We start from the raw sequence: 24,381 nt of genomic DNA, 5'->3' as shown, positions 1-24,381 counted from the left end.
AGTTATGCTATTTAAGTGTGGCAACTAGTTCCTGTGTAGAGCCTAGTTGGTATAGTTACTCTTGATCACAGTAATAGTGATATACAGATAACTATTACAAAGGCAGGAAAATACTATCTTTCTTCACTAGAAATGGTAAAGGGAGAAGAGCTGGAAATAATTGCATGAGATATTTTCTGTTGGGTGTTGTAAGTTATGAAGGAAGATTCAAGACACTGTCATAAAATTTGATTGGAGAAGGGCTTAAAAAGTGAAAGTGGTTGATTAGAGGGAAAACAGAGTAGCATGAAGTCCTATTAGGAATCGATCAAAGGTTTCCTTTGATGACCTTTTCCACGCTCATTATGTGCCATGCATGGTGCAGCTGTGGCATTGTGGATGTACAACGATGAAGCTGGAAACGATCCCTGTCCTGAAGGATGGAGAAATATGGAGGCAATGTCTCTGATGGAAGAGCATGTACAAAATCTTAGGGTTGGTAGGGTGGAGGTGGAAAAAGAAAAAAAGGGCCCATTCTAGTAATTAAAATAAGTTTGATGTGCTTGATAAGTTTGATGGAATATAGAGTTAGAAAAGGTGAGACATAAAGCTGGCTTGCATCAATATTTACATCATTACTCACAGTAGAAAGAGTACAATATGAGAGTACATCCATGGAGAAAGACTTTGATAAGCATGAGAAGCAAGGGATATTAGAATCTGTTTTCAACCTTGCTACCTGCCTTTCATCTTCAAATTTTGAGAGTTAAATTTTAAGAAGTCCATAGCTCCAACAGATGAACAGAGATAATAATCTAACTTGGAACAGCTCTTATTTTCTCTAATTTATTAAAAATTGCTTTAGACTCTGGAATTTTCTGGATGCGTTCAGATAGCAGATTTGATTCCTTGAGTAACGAATTTGAATGTTTAAGTAGTATGTCACTTACTTGTATGTTCCATTTAGAAAAAGATATGGAAATACAATTTTATATATTTGATACATACAAATCACAATTTTTTAAAAAATTAAGTTCATATTTTAGACCAAGAAAATATGGAAAATATTTATGATTGATATTTTCAAGACACTCGTAACTTTAACAATAATAAATTAAAAATTTACCTTTTAAAAACATTTGCAGTTTAACACTTTTTTTTATTTTTTATTTTTAATTTTTATTTATTTATGATAGTCACAGAGAGAGAGAGAGAGAGGCAGAGACATAGGCAGAGGGAGAAGCAGGCTCCATGCACCGGGAGCCCGATGTGGGATTCGATCCGGGGTCTCCAGGATCGCGCCCTGGGCCAAAGGCAGGTGCCAAACCGCTGCGCCACCCAGGGATCCCAAACATTTGCAGTTTAACACAGAATTAAGATCATCCCTCAAGAATAGAGAAAATATATTAATATATTTGTGTAGAGTATCTCTATGACAGTTGTAAAACCCTAGTGAGTTTACACACTCCTGGTGAAATGTTGGTGCAAGGACTAACATAATCTGTTTTATTTGAAGCTGAGGAAACTTCCAAAGAATGATGCAACAATGACCACAGCAGGGGTTACAGGGGTGGTCTAAGCAGTCTCCAGGAAGACTCTCTCTAGTTTCTGACACTGGATAGGCAGTCAGGAAAGGATGACAAATAGGTCAGAATCAAATAGGTCAGAGCCTGGGCGGGAATTCCACACAGATGCGCTAAAACTCTTGTCTTCTTTTGTAGTTCTTCTCCTTCTTCTTCTTCTTCTTCTTCTTCTTCTTCTTCTTCTTCTTCTTCTTCTTCTTCTTCTTCTTCTTTTCTTCTTCTTCTTCTTTTTCTTCTCCTTCTCCTCCTCCTCCTCCTCCTCTTTCTTTTCAAGATTTTATTTAGTACTTATTTATTTATTTATTTATTTAAAAAGGTGGATAGAGGGGCAGAGGAGAGGGTGAAAGGTTTCCCTTTTGAGTGCACAGTCTGATGTGGGGCTGATCTCACCACCCCGAGATCATGACCTGAGCTGAAATCGAGAGTCTGAAGATTAATCTACGGAGCCACTAGTTTGCCCCCACAAAACCTGTGTCTTTTTTTTTATTGCCTCTGTCATCAGTGACTGGGCATGTGCTGAGGATCCTTGTGCTGGGGACCTTATCATGGAAGTAAGCACACATCTATCCCAGTAGTTAGAGAAATGGAAGAAAAAATCCAGGGAAGACAAAGCAGCCATAGTCTCAGCAGCTAAACAGCAGAGAATCTCTCCAGCAGCCTGCTATAACAGGAAATATTATATTTTTAAGTGGCTAGACAATAGGTATACAAAGATTATAATGTCCTTTCTACATTTTTGTATATTTGACTATATTAAAATAATATGTTTCCATGGAGATCCCTGGGTGGCTCATCAGTTTAGCACCTGCCTTCGACCCTGGGTGTGATCTTGGAGTCCTGGGATCGAGTCCCACGTCGGGCTCCCTGCATGGAGCCTGCTTCTCCCTCTGCCTGTGTCTCTGCCTCTCTCTCTCTCTCTCTCTCTCTCTCTCTCTCTCTCTTTGTGTCTCTCATGAATAAATAAATAAATAAAATATTTAAAAAAAAATATGATTCTGGTTTCAAAATGTCACTCAAAACAGGTGCTCCAGAATGGTCCCTAGCAATGTTCTGCACTAAGGGAGAGCCCTGGAAGAGCCCCAGAAGAGACAGAGCAGGGCAGCACAGTAAAGCTGTCCGTCATTAATGACTCCTAGCAGCCCTGAGTGCTATAGCTCTATGACTGTGGGAAACAGGCTAACGTTTTGGAGTATTTATGAGACTTTCCTAGAAATTCCCCCAAAATACTTGTAATGTACATGTGGGGATTTGCAGAAAACTGGACATTTTCTGTGAGTAAGTAGGTTTACCACATAGGACAGTTCAGGTTACATATAATTTCTTTCAGATTTATTCTCAGATACTTAGTAGTAGCCATGAAGAACCATGAACCTAGAATTTTAAATTTTGTTCATTATTAAATGACAACAAAATGCTGATTGATAACAGGTTAATGGATGGGACAGTAAATATTTCCTTGGTATTCAACTTTCCAGGTTATTTTAATTCCATAAATATAATTAATGATACCTAAGATACCCACTTACTTTGAAATAGTCTGCCTTAGTGAAGATATGAAAAATAAGTGTAATGAGACATTGAATTTAAATGGAATGTACTTATCATCTAGTCTGCGTACAAAATAGTAGTCATTCAGTATAGAATATGGAATGTAGTGTTTATAAAAAGAATTTGTGGACAGTATTTTAAAAGTAGAAAGATAAAGGAATTTAAGGTCCTCTCATTAAATCAAAGGATTTACCCCTAAGGTTTACAGGACAGAATGCAGGCAATGTCTTCATCCTTTTTATCTTTAAATATCATAGTTGCTTTCAGAAGCCTTTTGAAGGACTGACAGTTTTACTCAGGTGCAATGCCCCCCCCCCCACCCATCCAGAAGCAAAGGTTTGCACCAGGGATAAAATAACTTTTGAGCTCTCATAACAAAGCAAAACTTTTCCTACCCCAAGTTGCTCATTAAAGACAAAATGCATAGACATACTGTACTTAATAAGAGATACTAGGGGAGATTTGAGAAGATTTTTTTAATAGACAAATTTAGATGTGTGGCATTTTTTTTCTAAAACCAAATAAATAAGAGCATCTATTTAAGCTTATCTCTTATTTATTACATTTTATTTTGCTGACTTTGGAAATTTTATAATATTCTCCTTCATTTCCTCAAAAGCCCTCAGTCTATGGAAACCCCTCCTCCCCCACAGCACACACGCACGTAGATATACACATAGGCACAGAGGTATACGCACATGTTCTTGAGGAGAAAAGCTTTGCATAGATCAAGTATAGTTTCTCTTGGTACTTGAAATAGATTGCTGTCATTTATTAAGTACTATTATGGAAAAGGTGAAACTCTTCCGAGTTCTGCTTTATATATTTTTTATATGGCATATACATTTTCTCTAAATTTTGTTACTATGCACAAGTTTTCTACAAAGACTTGTGCTATCCTGAGTTGGCAGACAAAACAAACGTCATTTCTTAAGCCCTACCTGGGAAATTGGGAGATATTAAATGAGCTTGTAAAAGAGTATCTAAAAATCCAGTAAATCAACTGAAGGAACTTTGTGTGTGTGTGTGTGTGTGTGTGTGTGTGTGTGTGTGTGAGTGTGTGTGTGTGAGGGGATTAAAATTAACTTGACTGGATGAAAATGTATCTCTGTGGAAATTTTGTCAACTATTTGTACTGTGCAAACCTGGCACTTCGTCCGTTATTTTTGTTTAAAAAATTATTTCAAAATGAGGAAATGTATTTAGGTACAAAAGAAATAGAAATCACTCTAGGCCTTTTGATGAGATCATGATTTATGTATCCTCTCTTTACTTCTCTCACCTGCCCACAGCATCCATGGAATTTTCCAGAAAGCTGTGAAACTGTAACAATTGTACTTTTCCAAAGAGGTACCAGAAACTCTCAAAATGTTGCTATCACAGTTTAGTAGTCTGCCTCTGAGATTAATGGACAACTAGTTTTCAGAGACTATCAGAGACGGGAAAACTATCCCTTCTCTAAAGAAAAAACTATACAGAGAGACTGTGAAATGCTTTGATAATCTTATGCCATGTTCCCAATCATGAGGAAGTAGGCTTGAGGGCAGAATTTTATCTTACATTCCTCTTTCATATCCAATTCCCTGCTTGTTACTCATCTAACAAACGTATGGAGCAAGAATTATGGATTTAACACTGGTCCTGTAGAGGTGAATGACTCATGGGAGAGAGTATGTTAAGGAAAGCACACACATTTAGAAGCCAATGAACCTGGGGCACCTGGGTGGCTCAGTCAGCTAAGCGACTGCCTTCAGTTCAGGTCATGATCCTGGAGTCCAGGGATCGAGCCCCGCATCAGGCTTCCTACGGAGCAAGGAGTCTGCTCCTCCTTCTGCCCCACCTCTGTTCATGCTCACTTTCTCTCAGATAAATAAAATCTAAAAGAAGGAAGAAGCAGATGAGCCTAAGTTTATAGAACAGCCTCTCATCTGCTGGGGCACAACCGTACTGAACCTTAGTTTTCTCATATGAATAATGGAAATTAGAAATAGACATCTCAAGAGAGGTATGGTTGTGGTATCATGTATAAGATGGCAATTAAAAAAAAGAATAGAGAATGGGAAGTGGAGTCACAATGGGAATGTGCTCAGCTAAAAAGTTTGGGTTTTGTTCTTTAGGCAATAGCAGGAGGCTGAAGGATTTGAAAAGACATTGGCATCCATGTTTACTTTGAAATGCAAGGCAGGTTGGTAGGTTAGGAAGTAAATCAACATGCTCCCAAAGCACCACATGATGCATTACAAAAACAAGCATATGCATATAAGTTAGGTTACCCAGTATTGTTTTGAAAAAAAATCTTTGCCACTCTTCCGCTTCATTATGGGAATGATGACTTTCAAACTTATTTTTTCCCACACAGAACCCTCTCTTTAGATGAAATCTTAGCCAGGAGCATAAACAAATAAAACAGATAAAAGCAGGGTGATGCTGTTGAAGATGAGTAAATCAAAGGGCTCTTCACCAGCAAAGTACTAAATATTCTCTTCATCCTATGAATTTACATAGTACTCATTGTCTACATCTCTCACCTCCTGCCAAATGATACACTCCCTTGAATTTTATTTTTATGTGATTCTATAGTATTCCTTTAACAAAATCAGGAGCTCTCTGTAACAAGGATCACAATTCCTAAGGCATTATACTTCTTCAACACATCCAACGATGTCTTCCACATAGTAGGTGTTTCCTACTATTTATGTGTTTCTGGGTTAATTGAATATGATGTGTAGGTTTACACATGAAAATTCATTTTCATTTTTCTCTACATTTTCATTTTTCTCATCTCTACATTTCTACAAGATGTCTTCACTTAGGTTTCTTAGATACAGACAGTTTAAAAAACAGTTGTATGTATGTGTCAAAAATGTATATCAGAAAAATGACATGTATAAATTTATCAAATTAATTTCTCAGAAAACTAATGCATAACATCATTCTTGATAATGTTTTAGATAAAATATGGGTAACTAAGAAATATGAGAATTGTTCCTTTTAGACTGTTGATCAGATGAAATTATTTTTACTTACTGAACTGGCTTAGCTTTCACTAGAGGTAAAGCTGACTTACTGTCAAATCCAACCAATTTGTAGTTCTCTCAAGAGAGAAGAGGCTGGTACAACTAGCTTAGTACAAACAATCAGGGCTTGAACTATAGGATGGCAATGAGCATTAAAAGAAAGAAGAGATGCAAGAGTTGTGTCTTCTCTGTTCTTAGCTCCATATTGCACTAAGCTTGTATTACATACACACACAAAAATAGACACATATTCAGATGGGAAATTTCCTGCAATTGTCACAAGGCTTTCTATGCGTTCAATTTGTTAAATATTATTTTAACACTTTCAGAAAAAAAAAAAGTATCTTTGTGTTTATTCTTTTTTTTTAAGATTTTATTTATTTATTTATGAGAGACACAGAGAGAGAGAGAGAGGCAGAGACGCTAAACTGCTGAGCTACCCGTGCTGCCCTCTTGTGCTTATTTGAATTAAAATAGATCTCACTAGTAATGAATAGCAGGAATATTGTAAGTCCATTCTGAATTTTAAACAATACGCTACAGAGGAACACACACTCATACACTCCTAGCTTGCCTATACAAAAGTGGGGGAAACAATCAAATATATGTAATCTGTATTTCATTTATTTTACATGCTCTTCATCAGTAGTACTTTGCAGTGCTTCCCAAATAACTGGACGATTTAAGTTGGTAAACCTCCTCAAGTGTCTTTTGAAAAGGTTCATTGGAAAAGCGATAGCAATTAAAATTATTGTAGCCACATTTCATACTTTGTTTACATAAGTTAGCATCTTAAAGGTAGTTAGCATCTTAAAGGTATTCTATTTTCAGTATTTATATGAGTATTCAGTAATCTTTGTAGTGACCTTTTTAAGGCATGTGTTCTTCAAGAAGGAATTATAGTGACTCCTGCTGCCCCCTTCAATGACTTAGAAACCATAAAGGTCTGTCTATCTTGACTTTAAAATATGTCTATTTCTTAGGCACCTGGATGGCTCAGTTGGTTAAGCATCTAACTCTTGATTTCACTTCAGGTCATGATCTCAGGATGGAGGGAGTGAGCCCCACATCTGGCTCCACACTCAGTGAGGAATCTACTTGAGATTCTCTGTCTCCTTCTCCCTCAGCCCCCACTTCTAAAACAAACAAACAAATAAATAAATAAATCTTTAAAAAAATCAATCAATAAAATAAAATATGGTTACTTTTTGAGTGATCTTTGGTCTTTAAGTTGATGTATACTATTTAAATTTAAATTCTTCTTCTAGTTTTGCTTAAATATTTTGTGAAATACCATTAAGTCAAAGAGCACATTTATGGCAGTCTAGTAAGCATTCCTGAGGTCCCTTTGCTCAGAATTTTAGGCCAAACCTCCCAAAATATTTACTGATATAAATAGCTCATAATTTATTAGAAGTTTTTATAATCACTCTGAAATTTCAAGATCAAATGGACAAAACATTAGCATCACCTTCATTAAAATACACAGAATTTTGGAAACCTTCTTTTGGAATCAAATGGTGAAACAAAGATAGAATAGATTCTTAAACAGCCAAACTAAGCAAAATGGTTAGGGTATTGAGACAAATAGGATAAATAATTTTTGGTTTTACAAAGGAGATTATGAGTTTGTGAATTTTTAATAATAATTACCAAGCTAATATAAAATGAAATAGTGATGATAAAAACAAGGGCATAAGTGACCAACAAATATATATGTGAGATACCCTCTAAGGACTCAAAAGATAAAAGTATAATCTCTTAAAAGCATAAAATGGCAAGATATGTCAAACTTCAAAATGACTTGACTGGGGATGCCTGGGTGGCTCAGCATCTAACTCTTGGTTTTAGCTCAGGCCATGATCTCAGGGTCATGAGATTGAGTCTCATGTTGGGCTCCACGGTCAGCAGGGAGTCTGCTTGAGATTGCCTCCCTCTCTCTTTGCACCTCTCCTCACTCTCTGTCTCTCAAATAAATAATTAAATCTTTAAAATGAATTAAAATGGGACACCTGAAAAAAAAAATGGGGCACCTGGGTGGCTCAGTTGCTTAAGCACCTGCCTTTGGCTTAGGTTGTGATCCCAGGGTTCTGGAATTGAGCCCCGCATCGGGCTCCTTGCTCAGTGGGGGGTCTACTTCTTCTTCTCCCTCTGTTGCTTCTCACTCTGCTGTGTGCTTTCTCTGTCAAATAAATAGTCTTTAAAAAAAATAAAATTACCTTCCTATTACAATTTTGAAAATTTATTATATAGGTATATTTTCAAAGAATACACCAAAGTATGAAGATTCCATTGAGACATTGCTTGTACTGTCTCATGATTTATAAAAATGGAAGCAGCTGAATATAACAATAAGGAATTTGTTGAGTCAAATATAGTATATCCATGTGATGAGACACTATATGTTCATGAAAAGAAAAGAATAAGACAATGACAACAATAATAATGTTACTAAGGACATTAGTCATCATTAATTGAGTCCATGCTATATGTGTTAAGAAAGTGGCATAGTGTAGTTGTAGGGAGAGCATTCTGGAACCTTATTGCCTTGGATAAAATCATATACCTGTCGCTTCTGAACTCTGTTGGCCTCAGCTTACTTATCAGTGGATTTAACTATAGTCTCTGTTTTATAGGTTGGAGAGACAAGTAAAGGAAAAGTTAGCTCAGTGCATAATAAGTATTAGCTGCCATTATAATTAGTCATTTATCTTTACATGTCATTTTACATATACCACATGTGCTAGATAATATTATTATCCCCATTTTTATATATGAAGGACAAGGCTGGTTATCAGAAAGTCATACCATTGATAACATCAATTATTTGTGAGTGATAAATAATTGATACATTCATCTTTTTAACAATATTATCAAGAACCTACTTTATATTAGGGCTTGGAGAATATGGTGGTAATAAAGCCTTCAAAGTTCTTATTCTACTGGAGCTCATCTTTCCATAAGAAAGGTAGATCAAAAAAAAAAAAGATAAGTGCATAATGTCAAGGTGAGTAATGCTATCAAGAAAATGGAAGTCGGATCAGTTGTTACAGAGCGATGGACAAAAAAGTGGGGCAGAGAAGAACAGGAACTATATTAAAGGCGGTCTTGGTGATAGGCAAGTAGAAATATGTTTCTAAGAATGCTACAAACCATATAGATGGAGAAAGGGCTTTCCACACTAAACAAGCCATAAGTTCAAAGCCCAAAGTGAGGGTGTTCTCACTATGTTGAGAACTCAGGCTTCAAACTAAAGCTCTGTTGAGTCTACAGTCTGAGGAGGCAGAGATACCGATTTTGAAAGCTATCTAAGATACATCTAAGAAGTGAAAGAGTTAGTTGTATACAAGAAGGATTATGGCATTTGTGTTGTAAAAAGTTATTTGATGTCAAAATCTATATCTATGTTTATATGGCAATGCATGCAAATATTTCTGGATAGGCAGGTCAAATTACATTATTGCCCTTGAAATTTTTGACATCACTAGATTGAACTACTGGCATTCTGTTATTGAATGCAGCCCAGATGCTTGCCCCCTCAACTGCTCCTGGACTGCTCCAGATGATGGCTCATAGCTCACTTGTACTTCTTCACATCTTGTTCCTGATATCTTTCAGTCTGCTGTTCTCACAAATGTCCCTCATCTCAGGCTTTTGACAAATGCCTCCAATACTTTGGACAACCCGTACATAATTTTCTAGTGTTGGAAGAAAACTTTCTTCTATCACTTTATGATTCATTCTTTTTATAGGGGCACTACATCAGAGTTACGTTGGGGGCCAAGAGTGGGCTGCCCCAAGATAGATAGGCCTCTTTGGCATGAAGATTATTTTGATTTAAAAAGCAATCAAAACCCAGTAGATTCAGGAAAAGTTCTTTTTTTTTTTCAAGATTTATTTATTTACTTATTTATGATAGACATAGAGAAAGAGAGAGAGAGGCAGAGACACAGGAGGAAGGAGAAGCAGGCTCCATGCCAGGAGCCCGACGTGGGACTCAATCCTGGGACTCCAGGATCACGTCCTGGGCCAAAGGCAGGCGCTAAACCGCTGAGCCACACAGGGATCCCCAGGAAAAGTTCTTTACCTCCCCTTCAAACACCTAAAAAAAAAGTTAGATAAAGGGCCTGCCCCAGAAGGAGCTATCATCGTAGGTCACTACGTGATGGTGTAAACTAGGTATGATTGTCAGGGAGGAACCTAACAAGACCTGTTTGATCAAAGCTTTCTATGTCCCATCATTTCTGAGTGGTCCAACTAACATTCATTTACCAAACATTTACTCTTTTTCATCTTCCTGTGAATTGCATTCTTTCCCTTTAAAGTCCCAGACCCCTACCCCTTTCTCCTCAGTTCAGAATGACATCTGTATTTATTATATTGCCTTATTTTGCCTCATTGTCTTTGGAATTTCCTTGTTTCTATGGATTCCCCATAGGTTCACTATTAACTGATTCCTTCCTTTTAATCTGTTTCATGTCAATTTGATCCTTTGTCTGGCTAAAAGGACCCTGAAGGGGACAGGACATTTTTGTTCCCTCATAGTTACTAGGGCCCCAAAGCTTAAGTAAAACTATTTTTTGTTTGTTTGTTTTATATAAGTTTTTGTCCACCCTGCTGCCAAAGGGTGAGTCAGGGAAGTATTCAAATGATATCCCCATAATGTCCTTCTTCCTAAATTCATCCCTGGAGCTGAGTCCTGATATCCATACTTGTCTCCTTTTCTAATGGTGGACCATGCCAGAAGGACTCTGCAGTCTTGTCCACCACTTAGTTTCTGCTACCCTCCCCCAAATTCACCCTACTTGTTTATATATCTTTGAACCCTAAAAGCTCACACATTTTTTTAGCAGGCTCATAAACATGAAAATCAGAGAATGCATATATGTTACAATGGTGATTGAGATACGTGTTTGATCTCTTTACAATCAACACCTCTAATAAAGCTATGTCCCTTTTGCATCATCGACTGTATTTCCTTAGCACTGAGCAAAAATTCCATAGCATCCTATGACATAAGGTTGAGAAATAGGAATAGGTTTTATCGAGGAACTCAGCAACCAAGGTTCATCAAGAATAGAAGGCACAGGTCCTCTGATCCTCTTTATAGCATCATACAGACTGGCATCGTGTCAGGGCTCTCTACAGCTTGGGCAATGTATACCCGCGTTCCAGGAAAGGCACACCATCAGCCCTATGCTCTCCTTCCTTATGTGGTAATTGGAAAATAATCAACCTACTGGCATGATGGACAGATAGGGTAAAGGTACCAATGATTCTCAGCAGTTGTCTGCTAAGGGTCAATTCGGGTCCTCCTACTTGGGAAAGAAACCATCAGTCCTCTGAGAAATGTAATTATGATGCCCCCAGTTTTGCTGAAATGAGGTATAGGTAGAGGGAAGATCAAGGTTCTCCAAAATAGCTCACTGTCCAGACAACCCAGTGTGAGCCCCCAGGGTGATTTTCAGATATATCTGTTTGTCGTGCCAGCATATTTGAGTGTCTGTGATGTTCTAGCTGTCTTTCCTGCTATAAATAGTCCAAAAGATTGAATGAAATAATATTGAACAGACAAGTAGGTCAGAATAATTTTGTTCTGGAGTAGAAGCTTTTAACCTTTTAGAAATTGTGGAGTCCCATTAAGAATCTGATGAAAGCTTTAATTATCCCTGAAATTTGCATTTAGGCAAATAAACCAAGTCTACCACACTGAAAAATTTCAGGGGGACATTTATATGATTAGCTAACATATAAACTCAACAATGTATAAACCACATCACAAATCATAAAATAAATTTGTTCATACACTTGTGGATTCTTATGCTTTATCATGTTAATAACCCTTAATTTATTTCACCCCTAACACAACTCGCAGTGTTCTCTCATATTACACTAAAAATCATTACAAAGGAAGATCAAACACCTACACAAGTGCTCATGTGAAATGGGATATAAGTGTTACAGGGTTGCAGGATTCTTGTCTCATGGAGTCAAAGAATGAATCTCGTGGACAGAAAAGGGTGAAGGAATAGCTTATTAAGTGAAGGTGAGAACAGAAAGAAATCTCTCCAGAGTGAGAGGAAACTCAAATGGGTTGTCAAATGATGTAGTTTTGAAATGTTGGTGAGGTCCAAAGCTGATGGCCAAGAAAGAATTCTTGAGCTGTTTTTGGTGCAAAAAGATGATATTATTAAGGCACAGAGACAGGACCTGTGGGCAGTAAGAGCTGCATTGGGGTCATGAGTGGCCCATTATATACTTTCAAGTTGGAGAGGGTTAGGGATAGCATAAGTCTCTAAGAAATTTTGGAAGCAAGGTATCCAGGACCTTGAGGGGCTAGCTATTGCTAGGAATATATCATTTATTATCATCTAATAAAACTTTAGTTATGAGACCTTTCACATATATATAGATGGGTCATATGCTTAGAGGGTGATTGCCAACATGTAGCTTGGGAGGTAGAGATAAAAGTTTCCAAAGGAATTTTTATATGTTAAAATAGACTTAGAGGATCTTGAGAGTCAGGCTAAGATTGACTCTTGCCCTTAGCAAAGTGTCAACATGCAGGCAGTTGAGGCCCTAGAGAAATTTCACTGCTTCATTCAAGGACTGGTCAATGGTAAGGAAATTAACAATTTTTCTTCTGTCTTTGTTTCCCATGTCATCAGGTTAAAGTTATCCTTGTTAAAAACTAATTGCAGTTACTTATTGTATTGTAGGAGCCAAGAACAGGACACGCCAAGATGGTCCCGTCTGGTATGAAGAGTCTTCTGAGTTGAAGGCAGTAAGACCCTGCAGGCTCAAGAGACACTTTTGCCCTTCCTTTAACTACACAGAAGAATCCAAATTAGGGATTTTTCTATTAGCAGAGATAAATTTTATCTGAGTGACCCATCTGTATAACAAGACAAACATCTAATTGCCAAACATCTGTTCTTCCTCTTATTGTCCTGCGAACTACATTCCTTTCCCCTGAAGTTCTGACTCCTACTCCATTCTCTTTAGTTCAGGATGACATATTTACCCCATTTTGATTGACTGTCTTAGGAATTCCCATGTCTGGGTGGATTCCCTGTATGTACACCATTATATTTGATTCTTTTCTATTAATCTGTCTCATGTCATTGACATCAATCTGTCTCATTGATTCTTAGTCCAGCTAGAAGGACCTGTGAAACAACAGGAATTCTTGCTCCCCTACATATAAATAAGTACAAAGTATTCAAATTTGATAAGTCAAGAAAAACTGTAAAGGACTTTAAAATGGAAAAAATTGATTGGTGGTATCTTGTCCAGAACACTCAGATTACTTCAGCCTTTAATGATATTCAATGTTAATATAATCTGTGAATTGTGGAAAACTAATAGTAACATAAATAATTATTTTCATTAGAAATTCAAATGAGTTTTGTTCAGTAGAGTTGTAATTGATCATTGCCCTGTGACTATTGCCAAAATTTGCACGTATTTCCAGCTTCACTTCAATATCTCTATTTGTTTACAAATGTGTTCTTCGAATTCTCCTTTGAACCAATTTTTATGTTACCTGTTCCCTCGTTAATTATTATGCTAAATAAGATTTGTAAAATGTATTCATTTTATATTTCTATGTCATAATTTAATGTTTAAAAAATTCTTCTGTACATTTTGTAAGTACTCATCAGAAATAAAGATGAAAAAAATATATTTTTTTCATGGACACATGCGTTAGATTTTTGTGTACAAAAATTTTGTGTGTAATTCTATAGCTACTATTTAGTGCCATGGACAAGAGAGAGAGAAAAGATCAATAATTTCAATTATTTATTTTTTTTTAATTTAAAATGTGGAAAACTCCCTTTCTAAAGTGATATGATTTACCTAGACCACTGTCCTGAAGTTTTCTACATTTAACCAATTAAAATGTTCTTTGCTATTACATGTTTTGTTTGCATGTAAGAGAGTTTAATAACACAATTTGCATTCTTCCAAATTCAATAAGACAAGATTATTCTGGGCACACTTGGCTTTGAATATTGCCAGGTGGCATTGTAGACTGAAAAAAAAAGTAAAAGTAAAAATTATATTCACAATGTATGCTTTTATTGAATGAAATATACATTTATTACAAGATAGTTTTTATTTGTATTTTCACTGTTTTCATTACAATCACATTAATATTTGTTAGGTATTGTTCAATCTGATCATTTGGCTAAAAATCAAATGAGGTAACGGTTCTATTGTCTGATTTCTGTGGAGCAACTGCATCTTCTGGGAAATGAATTATGACAAAGTACAAATTCATTTCTGTTCTTTCAAAAAAAACAAGCTTCAATTAAATGTTAACACCCCAGGTGTTTTACATCTCTTCAATGGAAACATTATCACTTCAGCTTTTGAGACAGAGGTATGTCAAAAATCCAGATGCTTCATGCTTTTTTTTTTTTTTTTTTTTTTTGGAATTCAATGAGGAAAGTTAAGAAAACTATCTGCATGTGAATTACTTTCTACAATGGAAGGCATCCTGACACTGATTAATTGCTAAGCAAAGCCCATATTCACTGGAATGGCAGTAATATGCAAATATCAGAGGCCAACTGGAGAAGGCCTGGAATGACATTCTCCTTCAAGAAATTTAATTTTTGAGAAATAAATGCAGCACACTGAGATAGTAAGGCTTAGAGAAAAATAAACCAATATAGCTTAGAGGTATAATTTTATTTTCTTCTTTTTGAATTATTTCTCACTTTATATGTCCATGAAAATGACTTAAACATTTTTTTCCCAGTAGAAAGCATATTTATTGATCCACAGAATTTCTCCAGAATAGACTTTAGGAAGAGCTAATATATATTATTTTCCCTTGGATTATGGAGACCAAGTATAAAAAAGCGTGCCAAAGAGATAAATGAGAGATTTTTGGAAGCTAAAATATAATATCTCTGTAATTATCATTTCTTTTGAAGGATGTGGGACTGACACCAATCTAGTGCAAATATAACATTAGCAAATGCTAGAATGTTCACAAAGGGGAATTTTAAATGAGAGGTAGAATAACCCACTCCAAAATGATGCTACTTTAATATAGTAATTATTTTGAGGTGAAGGCAATTGAGAAATAATACACAGAGGAAGAATCCTTTACCCATCAATTTCTGCCTAGAAGTAGAGCCTACATTTCCCATTGTGACTGTGGCATAAATTTCCATTTGTAAATTCACTAAGGCTTTCCCTTTCATACACTAAGGCTTGAGATGACTCTGAGATGAGTCTTCATTACAAACGTTAGTAAGAAACACTTATTTACTTACCATGTATTTCCTAGTTACCTTACCACAATTTATATCCCTTTGTTAAAATGGTATACAAATCATCTAGTCTAGGCACTTCTTTGGGTTTTTAATTTCTTTTCTATGAATCCCTCTATACATAGAAAATATTAACATCAAATAATGATTGCATATTTTTTTCTTCTGTTAATCTGTCTTTTGTCAAATTAATTCATGTACCACTAACAAAAAAGAAAAGAAAAATGTGAGAGGGTAGAGGAAAAACCATTGCCTTCCTTACATTTCCATGCAACTCAACGTATATTAAATAATTATCTTCTATTACATTCTTTTATCAGCTCTAGGTATACATAAAGGAAAAAAAAATGTGAATGTGTATGATTCATTTTGAGAAATATGTAACTGCCAAGGCTAATTTGGCCTGACTGAAATATAGTACATACGGATTGTGGCAAATTCAGGCAGGCGTTAGATCATGGCAAGCCTTAGACTACAGTGTTTGATCTTAAGCAGATTTTCAGAAGTTCCCAGCTGGAGCTCAGTCACTCATTTGCTCAACAAATGTTTACCTACTTAATTGTGTATTTAATATATATTTATTGAACACATTGTATATGCCTCTTACTCTTTTTAGGTGCTAAGAATAAAACAAAATATTACAGACAAATTCTCTGTCCCTAAGGAGCTTACAATAAATCAAGAGAACTATAAACATTTATAGAAAGTTGATAGTATTGTTTATAACAGGAAGTGTTAAGGGAATATATAAATGTTTGACATTTATGTTAATTCTGGAAATAGAGATGTCAAGGAAAACTTTCAGTAATTTACAACTTATTTATGATTTGTCTTCTTATCTGTACCCAAGACTTATTATTAGTGTGTGGTATTAATACAAAATAATATACATATAATTTTATATATTTTTAATTTTTTTTTATTATCATTATTTTTACAGACCCTGGAGAAAATAGTCTGCCTTCACTGGCCCAATAGCTGGAATCATGGGAATGCCAGCTCTGTCACAATCCTAACTTACAACTCTACTCAAAGTGTTGAAGAAGGAAAATTATAGAATGTGATGTTTGCAGAAACATTGTCTCTTCCATGATCACGACTGACCAGGCCCACTCACCATTGGGATGATGTTCTGATGGAGTTCAGGGCACACTTTCCCAAAATATGGCACCTGGGCATATTAAATATCTTAAGCTGAATAAATTTTAGAAAATAGTGGAAATAGAAAACTGATTCTGACCTTTTCTCCTCTCCCTTCTTTTCTGAGACAGGTCATAAAACCCTTATGTGAGAGATAACCTCCAGAGGAAAGAAGCATCCTTATTTGTGAAGACAGAATGACATTGAGAAGAATCTGAACTAACAAGTCTTGCTAGGTTTCCTGGTTGACTCCACTTACCTCACACTGTCTTACCTATCATATATCTATAGGACAGCCCACTCTTCCTCACATCTAATATAAAAATTCTCAGATCTGTTTCTTCAGGGTTTAATTTCCTTATGAAGGCTTTTGTATCACACAGAACTGTATTAATTAAATGTATATGCTCCTCTCTTGTGAATATGTCTTTGTCAGCTTAATTTTCTGACTCCACCAGGAATCCTAAGAATGTTGAGGAAAACTTTTTGCTTCCCTACAGTCTAATTGCTCCTAAAATAGCAAAGCTGTGTATGTTGTCCTGAAAGCCCATGAAATGAAATGTTTTCCACCTGCAACAGCTCTTTCAATGTTCCAAGAAATTGAAAAACTTTCCTGTTAAGTATTTATAATTCTCCTATTTTGAAACTTATGTTGAGTACTTTGGGCGCCTTTATTTCATTAACCAGAGGTGATTTTTGACATATATTTCATTTTAAAAAATCCAAACTTTCATAAAACATGTGCTTTTTTTCCCCTAAAACACTTCTCACATGCTGAATTGAATCCTTAATGTAAGTGAATCAAATAATGAGCAAAAACATTAGCCTATCTGATGTCGATTCTTCGAGTCTGTGCAACTAATTGAGGACTTTATTATATTTCAGAATTCCTTTTTTATTACATGAAAATGTAAGAATAAAACAACCACAGATACTAATAAGAAAAAATATCATTCTCAGGATAAAACTGAAACAAAGTAGAATATAAAACAGGATATCTAGAAGTATTTCACTGAAATTGTAACTTTGGCAAGGTTTTATTAGAGATTTATGATATTTCTGGTTCTTATGGAATAGAAACCTCTTTATTCTATGTAAGTCTGTTTTTCATCCTACTGACATTCAGAATACATACATATTTTCAAGAAGACATTATACACAAGGTAGGAACTGTCTTTATTATGAATAACACTACAGTGAACATCTTTATATATAAATTGTGGACTGCATCTCTGATTATTTCTACATGTCTAATATCATACTATCTGCACTACGGATAACATTGCTGTGAATATTTTTATACATAACTGTTTGACAGCACCTATCTTTATGGTAAATTACTTCAAGTGAGATTACTGGATGAAATTGTATAAATAACATGAAAATTTGGGTTATTTATGCATATTATAGTCAGTTCTACTGGCAGCAACAGATAAAAATGGATGTTGGCAATCTTGAAGGGACTTTTATACCTTAAAATTATTTTACAATTGATTGGCAAATAAAATATATTCCCATATTTGCCTTTCTTTTTTTAATCAAGGTAGACTACTATTTTACATATTGATAGGCCATTTGTATATATTTTCATAATTTTTATGTTGTGGCATTTATCTAATTTTTATCAATCTGTATTTGTTACAAAAAATGAAACTTTTTCATATTTATTACAATATTTAATCCAAATATTTATTTTTTAACAATTACACAAAATTAAAACTACACTAATGTGATTATTGTCTTTTGAATTTCTACATACATGGCATTTTTGTTAAACAGCCCCAGATTTCTTCTGCCCTTGAATCAGCTAGTGATTAAAATTATTAAAAAGTGGCTTCAAAAGGGAGAGTTGTTCAAATTTCATTATATACTTGGATTTTTAATTCTTCGATGAAACAGGTGATACTTTGCAGCAAGAAAGGCAAGATTGTAAAGAGAGAATTTTAGAGAATTCTTCATCTTATATTTGACCCCAGGTTATAAGCTTTACATAAGGAGAATGGTGTCTGAAAAAAAAAAAAAAAAAAAAAAAAAAAAGGTAAAGAAGAAGACTGCCCAGGGCCACCTATGTAATTGACAGAATGAAAATGCAGGGTCCCTTGATCAAAAATCACTAAAAATATCAAGACAATGACAAGAGGGTATTAAACCAAGTGTGGGACCCTGTACAACTGCATAGGTGCATAGGCCACATGCCAACGAAGCCAGTCTTGTTTCTACCTTTTCTGATCTTGTTGGATTGTGGAGAGAAGGAATAAAAAAATATAGAGGTGGTAGTTGGTCAGAGATGTGCCACCATCATATTTCTATCTCAAAGTACAGTGCTTGTTTTATAGGTTCAGGGAAATTCCTAGGGTGAGGGGATCATCCTCCCCCACATATACACTGACATTTGGAATTTGGGATAGAAATCCCAGTCTACCCTTTACCTGGTTCAGTAACAATCTGAAGGGAGGTCACATCAAGGGGAACTCAGCTCACCGCTCAGTCAGGCAGAGTAAGCCTTCAGTCAAACTTCTAGCTTCTCTGTTGGTGTCAACAGGACTCTGTGCCCTGAAGGTGAGCAAAGAAATTAGCTGAGTTGAGAGTCAGCATGATGCCCAAAGCATCTGGGGAAAGTAGTCTTAAGCAAAGGAATGAAGGAAGGAGGAGAAAGCCCGGCAAAGCTGCCCTGTCTCAACGTTGTCCGGGTGGTGGAGAATCCAGCAGCTGTATTTTGCTGATGCCTATGGGGTGACTAACAGAAAAAAAAGGACAAAAAATGCTGGTTACAATAATTTCTCACACAAATACTTTACAAAACATCCTGTTTAACAAATAAGTGAAAATAGAAAAAATTTAAAAATCAACATCTTTGCAAAAACTTTAGGATGTACCTTCTGAATAATACAATAGTTGCAACTCTTTTGGTCAAAAGTTCTCATTGCTATTAGTAATGTCAGCTGACAACTCTTCAAACAAAACACCACAGTAAAATGTTGATCATAGAAAGTTCAATTGATCAACTTATGGCAAATAAGGGAGAGCATCACCTTCAGAGACATTTAGTTTCTTAAAAGGGGAAGATGGGAAATAGTTATTTCTAGGGTTTAAAGTTTCAGTGGCTGAAGCCAGGTGCTTAGTGCTGAATCTGCCTTGGATTGGGTGCAGTTTCTGGTATAATGGTTTAGGATCTGTGGACAATTCAAGATAAGCCTCTTAGAAAAGTGTTCCTGAGTTACCAGTTTTCTGATGAGTGACCTCTTTGCCCATTTGAGCAACTTACTGTCCTGAGAAGGCTGCCTTACCTAAACATAACTGTTGTCCTAGGAAAAACTTGATCACATTCCTTTTATTTTTTATTCATTTATTGAAAGATTTTAATTTACTTGGGAGAGAGAGAGCACATGGGAATGCATACAAGCAGGGGGGAGGGGCAGAGGGAGAAGCAGACTTCCTGCTGAGCATGGAGCCCACTCCTAGCTTGATCCCAGATCCCAGGACCCTGAGATGATGATCTGAGCCTAAGGCACACACTTAACCTACTGAGCCACCCAGGTATGTGCCCTGAGCACATTATTTTTAGATAATTCAATTTGGGAGAAGATCCTGAAGCAAACAATGAAGTTATTTACTGGTTTATATCCTTAGCTTCTTGGGAAAGAATATTCCAGAATAAATACTAATGTTGATGGAGGTAGTCTTCATTTTTAATCTAGAGAGTTAGGTTTTAAGCCTGCAGTTCATCTTGGTCCTCACTAAACTCACAAACATAATATCAAAGGCAGCTCCTCAAAAGAGTGTGATTTACCTCTTATGATCCGGTAAGAGCATCATACACTTTTAAAGTAATTGTCAACTGTCATTAATATGGCCAGATCTGGGCAAAATTTAAAGAAATTATAAAGTTCTACTACTTTCAGTAACTTTGTAATCTTATTTCTCCTCAACCTCTTGAATTTCCACCTCTGTTTTAGTTTGACCCTTCTCCTCATCCACCAAATTCTTAAATACTCTTTCCCCAAGGTTTTCCTGTAAGAAACTGAATAGAAATCAATAAACTGCCTTTGAAATTAGAATTCCTTGCTCTCAGAATATTTATTTGGTAGTTGCTGCACTGCTTTAATAAACACTTCTGAAAATATACACATACCTATCTATCGACTTGCTACAGTTTGTCCCATTAACCAGAATGTATAACGCAGAATTCATGTCTTTGGGGAAAATGAATTACTTAGTAATATGTATACTTTCCAGATATATTTATTAACTGCATAATGGATTGAATAGTTACTTTCTTCAATATTTTTAAGTTTGGATTTGCCCCCTTCAGTTTCAGTTGGCTTAAATAAAATATTGAATTGGCGTTTTCAAACTAAGAGAGATTGGATTAAATAGTCATAGCTCATCAATCACTTTTCTTTCGTTATTTAGTGTAATGTTGTAAGGAAGCATGGGATTGAGAGTGAGAAAATCTTGGTTTTAGTCTTTATTCTGCCATTGACTGCAGAACTACATATATCATTTAATTACTCTAAATTTCAGTTTATTTATTCATTAATTGAAGAATTATACTAACGGGTTTCTAAAATTAATGCCAGCTCAATCTTCTCTGATGAATGATCCCAAGTTGTACAGCATCTCCCATGTGAGCTGCTTAGAAAAGTCTGTTTTCTTACCTGCATTTGCCAGTCATTTGTGCTAAATCTGAAAGGTCATTCATCACACATTGCTGGTTTATCATAGCTTTTTCTGAGTATCTGTTTAAAGTGTCTACAATAAACATTTCACAACAATTTGTGTTTTTAGAATATTCTAGAAAACATAGGAAGACTCATATGTCAAGAGCACATTGAGGAACTTATTGAAGTAATGAAGAAAATTGGGGAGCCAACAGGGGGAAGGACTGTTGATTAACTCTCCAGATTTGCTACTTTGTTTCTTAGCTCCGATTCAGTAGAATATTATCTATTACAGAAAGATACCTGTTTTCTAAAGTAATAATTAGAGACTGGGGGAGGCGTTAATTAGTTCCAAATATTACTCTGACTTTCAGGCATGGCTTAGAGAAAATGACATTGTAAAATTTTAAGATAATCAATATTTAAATGGTAAAAGATACCTAACTTGTACATTGCAATAAATGGTCATAGGAAACATAATAAAATAAAAATCCTAAAATAGAAGCAAAATTAAGTTTGAGATCCTCTTTATTCTACTACAGCCTAGATTCAAACCAGGAGCAATAAAAAGGGGAGAGTTTTATTGCTACCCACTGTTCTACCCTTCTGGGCCATGTTTCATTTTTTCTGTTTTACACCTCATCTGTCTTTGCCCTATGTTGGGAGGAAGAGAGTTGAATAGAATTGAACTTCCTATGCTATCTAAGAAAGATAAACTCAGTAGAGCATATAGACCTAAAGTCTATGTATGTAATGTATAATAAACTAATTTTTAAAAAGGAGTTTCATGCGTGTGTATCTAACTCAAACGCTATACTTTCTGTGTCTAGACCCCATCATAGCTGCTGCCTGGACCACAGCGAGGTGGTGGTTAAAGAGCCAGGCACACCCAACAAAGGAGTCTGGCTTTTGACCCTTTGGACTCCTGGAGACCACAAACACTTCCAGATATGGCTTGTTCCCTAGTGCTGATTCTATTGTTTTACAGCAATATGCTCCCTCAGGCATTCTCAGTAGTCATTTCCTTCTTTAATTCTCTTTTAACTATTTTGGACTTCCAAGGATTCTCACAATGTGTGAACCAATGAACTACATCTTTGTCTTTTTTTTTTTTTTTTTTTTTTGCTATAATTTTGGGTTTATTGCCATTTGTTAAAACCATTTTTAGGGACCAGAAATATAAGGGAGACAGGCTGTAATATGCTCAACCCATTATCTGGCAAGTGTGGCAATCAGATAGGTAGATATAAAGTGCAAGTGGCAAGCTGAAGAGCAAATAAGTATCCAGAGAAATTTTTTGTAGTGTTAAAAACAGAAACCTTGAGGTAAGGCAACAGACTGAGCACAAGAATGACAGGAAAGGGTGCTGTGGAGCAGATGGGTATATGGGTATGTGCTGGGTATGGCACAGCCACCATCACCCTCACAACACTGTAAATTACAACTTCACCCAAATGAGAGGATAAAATCTTAATCAAACAGGCTTAAGATAAAATAAATTTATACACAATGAACAATTTTATAAATAACATCAAGTATAAACCCCAAAATGTCCTCTTGCTCCCTGAATGTCTCTGGTTGAAATGAACATCCTCAACACTCTGTAGCAGCTGCCTACCCAAGCATTTCACCCCTTGTGTTTTTTTCCCCCTTTAAAGATGTTCTGATTTTACACTGGCATCTAAGTAAGTATAAAAACCAAGAATTTGGGAGGGATTGTATTAAAGGGGAAAGGACTCTGTATTCTTTGCCTTATTTTATCTCAATTAGTTCAGATTATCTTGGTATTTATTGCCCTGGACAAAAATAACCCAAATAGGTTATTGGAGGTTTGTAAAACCAAGTATTCAGCTTGCTTAACTATGATAGATGATAGATAGATAGATAGATAGATGATAGATAGACATTTGAATTTGTTACAAGGTTTATATTACACATTTTTTTTTTTTGCCAGAGTAATTATGGAAGATCTATACAACTTTTGAAAAAAGGACTTTTCTTTTTTGTTTTCAGAATTAATTTTTTTTTTACATCCTCTTCCTCCAACGTACTACATAGATGTTCTAAAGGAAATCATATATTGGGATGTTAGTTTCAAACAGAGATGAATGCACCAATTTATTCAACAGGACTTTTATATAGAAACTATCATCAAGAATAAAATTGAACTTAGGCATTATGCTTGGATGAACAAAAAGCAAAACATTTTGCTTTGAATTTTATGCCAAACAAGAGTGATGAAAAGTCAGTGTTTTTTTAGAATTCTTCAGTGCTACAAATATGACCTATATCTATATGTTTCAAGGAGCTCTAGTGTTTAGCATGTATGTTGCCCTATGTTTTTTTCTGTTCTGTAACTTATTTCTGAGTGCAATTTAAGTGAACGCTAAACATGCAGCCTCCCAAAATATAAATACGTATCATTAAAAGTCTCTTTCAATACTTTTCCATCAACCTTCATTCCATATTGTGAGTGTCATTACAGTACACTTTTCAAAAGGTAACAAACACACAAGTGTCAAAGATTTTATTCATTTCATTAATAAGGGAACCAGTAAGATGTTAAACCTAGTTCAAACAGATTTCAAGAAATGAAGATTTATATAGTCTGTGACAGTAACACTGAAAATAATTTGCAACTAGATGCAAAGCTGGTTAATATCATGTATGGCAATAAACCCACATTCGCAGTTACTTTTTCTTCTAGGTGGATATAATTTCAACATTGCTGTTGAACAAGAACCAGCTGTAGTGCTCCCATTCCAGGAAGGATTTCATTAATACCAGCTTTCTACAAGTTAACCTCTATCCCTACAGAGCTATAAAGTATGCTAATCAATAGTAAAAAGACAGTTTAATGAAGACAACCACTCCTAGAAAATGAGCTAATCCTCAGTCACATTATGTGCACTGCTCAGTGCTCAGCATTACATGGATGGGACACCCAGCAATCTCTGAAGCCTATGCCCATGTCTTGGATAATCCTTAAAAGTATCCATGCTCATGTGGATATACAGGTTGGGGCAGATGAAGGCAAGGCAGTCGTAGGATTATTCCACCAAAAGGCAGAAAGAGTTAATATCCAAGTTTTGACACCTAATATAGTGATGGTAGCACGACAAACAGTTTAACAGTAAGACTGTTTCAAGAGAAATTCTATCTATCC

This window comes from Canis lupus, chromosome 19, assembly GCF_003254725.2.
Source record: "Canis lupus dingo isolate Sandy chromosome 19, ASM325472v2, whole genome shotgun sequence".
Classification (NCBI taxonomy): Eukaryota; Metazoa; Chordata; class Mammalia; order Carnivora; family Canidae; genus Canis; species Canis lupus.
This window is presented reverse-complemented; position numbering follows the sequence as displayed.